Source organism: Bos indicus x Bos taurus, chromosome 6 (assembly GCF_003369695.1).
Source record: "Bos indicus x Bos taurus breed Angus x Brahman F1 hybrid chromosome 6, Bos_hybrid_MaternalHap_v2.0, whole genome shotgun sequence".
Classification (NCBI taxonomy): domain Eukaryota; kingdom Metazoa; phylum Chordata; class Mammalia; order Artiodactyla; family Bovidae; genus Bos; species Bos indicus x Bos taurus.
In genome coordinates this window covers 13513897-13520589 of record NC_040081.1, presented here as the reverse complement: position 1 = coordinate 13520589, position 6693 = coordinate 13513897, and positions in this window count along the sequence as shown.

Sequence of the window (6693 nt, the reverse complement as noted above, 5' to 3'; positions counted from 1 at the left end):
TAGAGGGCTTCCCAGGTGGCACAGTTGTAAAGAATCCACCTGCCAATGCAGGAGATGCAAGAGACTCAGGCTCTGTCCCTAGGTGGGGAAGATTCCCTGGAGCAGGAAACGGCAACCCACTCCAGAATTTCTTCCCTGGAAAATTCCATGGACAGAGGAGCCTGGTAGGCTACAGTCCATGGGGTCGCAAAGAGTCAGACAAGACTGAGCACACACACACATACTGCTAACCGATGAATCTTACAACTGAATATTTCTATTTAACCTCTCCATTCCTTTGTGCTACCAAACATATTTAACTAGTACATGCTATAACTCCCACAATACATTGTTGCTCTTTTTGCCTTAAAAAGTCAATTTTCCGTTTTAAAAAAATTTAAAGAAAAGAACCAATGGTTTATATTTATCCACATTTCCAGCACTCTTCATTCTTTCTTATAAATCTGCATGTCCATCTGGTATCATTTCCATGCAGCCTGATGAGCCTGATCAGCACTTTTTATAGTAAAAATCTGTTGCATTAAAAATTGTTTGTGTTTATCAGAAAATCTGCCTTCATTTTTGAAGGATATACTCCCTAAATATAGACATCTAAGTTAACAGTTTTTTGTTTTTTTTTTTCTTTCAGCCCTTTAAAGTATTCCACTGTGGCTTGCACTTGTTCTAGTAAATCAGATGGAGTTCTTGCTATTGCTACCCTGTAAATGAGTGTTTTCTCCCTCAATGCATTTTTTTTTTTTTTTTTAGATTTTCTTTTTATCCTTGATTTTCAGCAATTTGACCAGGATATGTGTAGGTATTGATCCTTTGTATTTATCCTGTTTCAGTTCAGTTCAGTTCAGTCACTCAGTCATGTCCAACTCTTTGCGACCCCATGAATCTCAGCACGCCAGGCCTCCCTGTCCATCACCACCTCCCTGAGTTCACTCAGACTCATGTCCATTGAGTCAGTGATGCCATCCAGACATCTCATCCTCTGTCGTCCCCTTCTCCTCCTGCCCCCAATCCCTCCCAGCATCAGAGTCTTTTCCAATGAGTCAACTCTTCGCATGAGGTGGCCAAAGTACTGGAGTTTCAGCTTTAGCATCATTCCTTCCAAAGAACACCCAGGGCTGATCTCCTTCAGAATGGACTGGTTGGATCTCCCTGCAGTCCAGGGGACTCTCAGGAGTCTTCTCCAACACACTACTGCACAATTTATCCTGTTTAGGGTTTGTTAAGTTTTTCTGGATATATGGTTTGATGTTTTTGGTCAAATGTAAATAATTTTTTTTGCTATTATTTCTTCTTCAAATACTTTTTTCTACACAATTCTCTCTTTCCCTCTCTTTTGTAACTCAAGTGCAAATTGGCTGAACTACTTGATATTATCTTATAGGCTGTTGGCAATCTGAATTTTTTCCCCTATCTTTTCTTTCTTGGGATTAGTTAATTTCTTTTTAACATTTTCAAGTTAACTAATCCTTTCTTCTACACTATCAAATCTGGCTGTTAAGACTAATGGATACTTTTAAAGAATATTTCTGGTGTTGTATTTTTCAACAATTTTTAGTTCTAACATTTATTTTCTTATTTTTGATATTTTTCTTTACTAAAATATTATATAGCTTCACCTATTATATCTATGCTTTCTTATATATGCTTCCATATATTTATAATAGTTGTGTTAAATTTCTGGTCTATAGAGTCAAATAGGTGGGTCTTCTCTTTGCTGTTGTTCAGTCACTAAGTTGTGTCTGCTTCTCTGCGACCCCATGGACTATAGCATACCAAGCTCCTTTGTCCTCCACTATCTACTGGAATTAGCTCAAATTCATTTCTATGTAAGCATATATAAGAAAGCATAGATATAATAGGTGAAGCTATCTAGGTCTATTTTTATTCACTATGGTCCCATTTTTTTCTGCTTATTTTCACATCCATTTAAAACTTAACTTAGATATTTATTTAAAAAAATATTGAAAACTAAAATGTAATTTGTTTTGTTTTGATTATTCCCAGAGAGTGCAAGCCCATTCCTTAGTTAAGATGAGGGTGATTATTCATATTATTCTGACTTATGTTAAACACAGTCAAGCCACGGGGTTTATTTTCAAGCTTTAACTCATTCATAATTAGCCTAACTCCCCAACACATTAACTCTATGTCTTTGATTTTCTGTTTTTTTAGTCTGAGTTGGGAGGAGGTTGGGTACTTTCAGATGTTTTTGGCTCATTTTTAGATTCGACTCTGACAAGGTCCAGAATCCAAACATTGTAAGGATGTAGAGGAGTGGTTTTTCAATACCTATTTTCCAGGCTTTACTCCTTATTGCTGTTTTCCTGGTAATATTTGAGTATAAGTGGCATGTAGAGAGGGGAGAACTATCAAGGTGGGTAATTTATTGTCAAATTTGGAGCTTATTCTGGTTATCTATTGCTTCATCACATATTACCCCAAATTTAGAAGTTTAAACATTTGATATACTGACATCTGAACTGAAATAAAACAATAAAAACTGAAATAAGACCATTGTATTACTTTCAGGAACCATGTGAATCAGTCTGGAGGTAACCTGTCTCCAGGGAGCAGGAATTTTCTAGAAATGGCTCCAATCATGTGCCTGCTGGTTGATCCCAACTGTTGGCTGAGAATTAAGCTTGGGATGACTCTGAACACCATCACATGACTTTTCCTCACACCATAGTAGCTGTGGACTCCTTACACTGCAGTGAAAATTGCAACATCATGTATCCCAAGAGGGCCAGTTAGAAGCTATAACACCTTTTACAACTTAGCCTCAGAATTCACATATCATTATTTTCACCATTGTCACAAATTTGACCAGATTCAAGGCAAGAATCATGAACACTACTGCTCCATGGAAGGATGTCATTGTCACATTGTAGGAAAGATTCTGCAGGATGGAAGATACTCATGAGGACATTTTTTTTTGAAAACTCAATCTACTATAGTCTTCTTCCAAATTCCTGTGCATCCCACAAGCCCACATTATTGTCTAAATCTTGGTTGGTTTCTTCTCATCTCCATCTTTGACAAGCTAATTATCCATCCACCTGTATTTAGTCAGTCAGTTAGTTCAGTCACTCAGGTGTATCTGACTCTTTGCAACCTCATGGACTGTAGCATGCCAGGCTTCCCAGTCCATCATCAACTACCAGAGCTTACTCAAACTCACGTCCATTAAGTCAGTCATACCATCCAACCATCTCATCCTATGTCTCCCTTTCTCCTCCTGCCTTCAATCTTTCCCAGTATCAGGGTCTTTTCCGATGAGGCAGTTCTTTGCATCAGGTGGCCAAAGTATTGGAGTTTCAGCTTCAGCATCAGTCCTTCCAATGAATATTCAGGGTTGATTTCCTTTAGGATGGACTGGTTGGATCTCCTTGCAGTCCAAGGGACTCTTTGGAGTCTTCACCACCACAGTTCAAAAGCATCAATTCTTCGGCACTCAGTTTTCTTTATAGTCCAACTCTCCAGGTGACTACTCCCAAATGGGAAATCACTGAGGTTTTCTGTTTATTTACGAATGCCTCATTTCTCTTTGAAAAGTACTTTCTCGGGGCTTTCTTTCATTCTTCATTCCTTGCTGACCTCATTGAAAAATATGATTTTTTTGTTGAGGTTTTTCTTGTTCCTACAATTTGTCTTTCATGTCCTTCTACATCTTAACTGAAAGCAGAAGTTTCTCCATTAGTTTACTTTTATTATCTTCACTTTTCATGTCTATTAGTTGTTTTAATTAACTATTCTCTTGTATCCCTGCTTTCTTTTTTTATGACATTAAGTATTTTAAACATATGTTATAGTATCTGATTGCTTTATTACATTTATTCTATAAAATTCATGGGAATTTTTTCCTCTGCTATCCCTGTGTCTTGCTTATGTCATGGTAGTTTGTAATATGTGACTGCAGCTTCATTTTCAGTGTGGTTTTATATTTACAGAAGTCTTGTGCAAACTAGATGTGTTATCTCCCCCCGGAGAGACTCTGTTTTTAATTTGCAAGAAATATCAAGGGTATCATTGCATCAAAATCCACTTTTTATGTTAATGTCTTGGCCTGGCATTTCAAGACCTTGAAGTGAAGTGAAGTGAAGTGAAGTCGCTCAGTCGTGTCCAACTCTTTGCGACCCCATGGACTGTAGCCTACCAGGCTCCTCCCTCCATGGGATTCTCCAGGCAAGAGTACTGGAGTGGGTTGCCAGTTCCTTCTTCAGGGGATCTTCCCGACCCAGGGATCGAACCCAGGTCTCCTGCATTCCAGGCAGATGCTTTAACCTCTGAGCCACCAGGGAAGTCCTCAAGACCCTGATGTTACTGTAAATTCCAGTTCCTTAACTAGTAAGATGATAAGCTTTGTTTGTTTTTTTCCTAACCCAGATCACATCAACATTAACAAACTTCCTTTGTATCTCCCACCTTTCTTTGCCCTGTTTTTTGATGCTACAAATCAATTCTGAAGACTACCTTTCTCTTCCACTGGCAGGCTCTATGTTGGGATCTTTTAATAAGGGTGCTAGAGGAACATCGCAAGGAAGGAAGAAGCAATTCAATCTTTTTCTGCTGTTCTATTCTCCATATGATGGCAAGTAGATCAGCAGGAAGGAACCCTGACAGTGATTACGTAGTGGCCATAGCCTTCCTACTTCAATGGTGAATGCCCCCACCTCAGCCCACAGAAATGGGTTCACAGGCAGACATGTCCCATGTAGCTTCTCAGTTACCACAGTGATGGGTAGCACGTTTCTATGGCATTCACACTGTTTTCTCAGAGGTCTGAATGTCTACCATGTAGGGCCTTTCTCGAAATATCTAAATTTCTTCTTCATTTTTCCTCAGTCCTGGGCTGGTGGTGGCTCCCTGTAGTACCTACATCTTTTAGACCTTCGAGTTTCCTTCTGGAATTAACCACTGCTTACCTACTTATGATTCCTTCTGTTAAGTTTTTCCTGCTCAAATTACTAGTTTAGTTTCTGAACAGGCAAGAGAGATCTGAACCAAACTACCCAATGGAAGCGCTCCATATTAATCACATAACTGCTCTTATTAATCCCTCATTTTGTGAACTGTAAATGTTGAACAAGCAAAGAAGGAAGGAAATCACTGTGTGCATTGTACTCAGTCACACTGAGCAACTAATAAAGCTAATTACACAACCAAAAGTGAGAATAAATGGGGCATTGGTGATTCAGCCAAGAGTTAAGTAATTTCTCCTTCTAGTTTTCCTTTTATCTTTAAGCCTGTCTCTGTATTTCTTTGTTCTTGGAAAATCACTTAAAGGGTCCATTTAGCGATTTACCTCTGCAAAAAGACCACTGCAGAAATTAAAGGCATTTGAGAAGAGTGATTTTAAGGAGCTAAGCCTCTCTTGTATGATAATGCAAAGGTGGTCTGCATTGTAGGCAGAGCTGGTTCACTTGGACTTTTTTTGGAGAAATGTTTGTTTTTAAAGTTTGAAGTTAAGCTGTGACGTGCCTGCAAAATGTTAGGACTTAATTTTTTAGAACTATTCTCTTTTCAAGCCATTGTTGAGTATTCAGAGGCTGAAACTAGCTTTAGTGCAACTTAATTTTTCACTTCATAATGCAGGTAAATATGTACCAAAAAACTAGGCAATGTTGGGTTAAGTCAGGCCACACTTTCTTAGAGCCTGACTTCAAGAAGTAACATAGGGTATGCCTGAATGCATGTATAAGAGGCAGAATTTTGAAAAAGCTAACTTTTCTTCATGGAATGCCAAGGATATAGCTACAAAGGAGAGAATACTTGTTGACGAAAATCTCCTTTGGCCTGTGGATAATAGTAACAACTAATATTTATATTATATTTATGATATTACACATAATTACAGCATAATATACAGCACATTACAGGAATTACAGTGTATATTATACTAAGCACTTACTTTTTTGTTACTAAGCATTTGATTAAATGCTTAATCATTTCTATTAACAATGCCAAATTTTATTATCTGTAGTGGGCATATGTAGTTATCTTGTACAAATTTTGGTAATTCAAACATGCTCCAGTGAATTAACAGGATGCATTTACCTCTATAAACTCAGTAGGCCAGGGTGCTAATGGGGTGCAGAGAATTCTTCCCAAGCAGGGAAACCCTAGCCCCAAGAACAACATGATGGTAGCAACCAATCTCAAAACAACAAAAAGTGATCAATAGTCAATATAGAAGGAGTTATGAGCAAAAAGAGATTCAAATTTGGAACTACATAATCCAAAAGACAGTTCAAGGTACAGGTTGCATCCTGATTGACTCCAGAGCATCTACAAGAAAAACTCTTGCTTTGACTGCAGGATAAACTACAAGACAGAAAGAACTTCTGAAAGGGATGGCAAAGATACAGAAAGGTCCCACTACCTGGAAGGTGGGCAAGTGGTGTCTGTCTAGAAGGTTGACATTAAGTGGCTATCATTGTAAATAATCTGTTTGTATCTCTTACTGGCAAACTGAATATTGTGTCTGGGTAACTGCCATATGAATAAACTCTTTAGCTGTAAGGAATAGCTGTGAAAAGAAGAGAAGCAAAAAGCAAAGGAGAAAAGGAAAGATATAAGCATCTGAATGCAGAGTTCCAAAGAATAGCAAGAAGAGATAAGAAAGCCTTCCTCAGTGATCAATGCAAAGAAATAGAGGAAAACAACAGAATAGGAAAGACTAGCGATCTCTTCAAG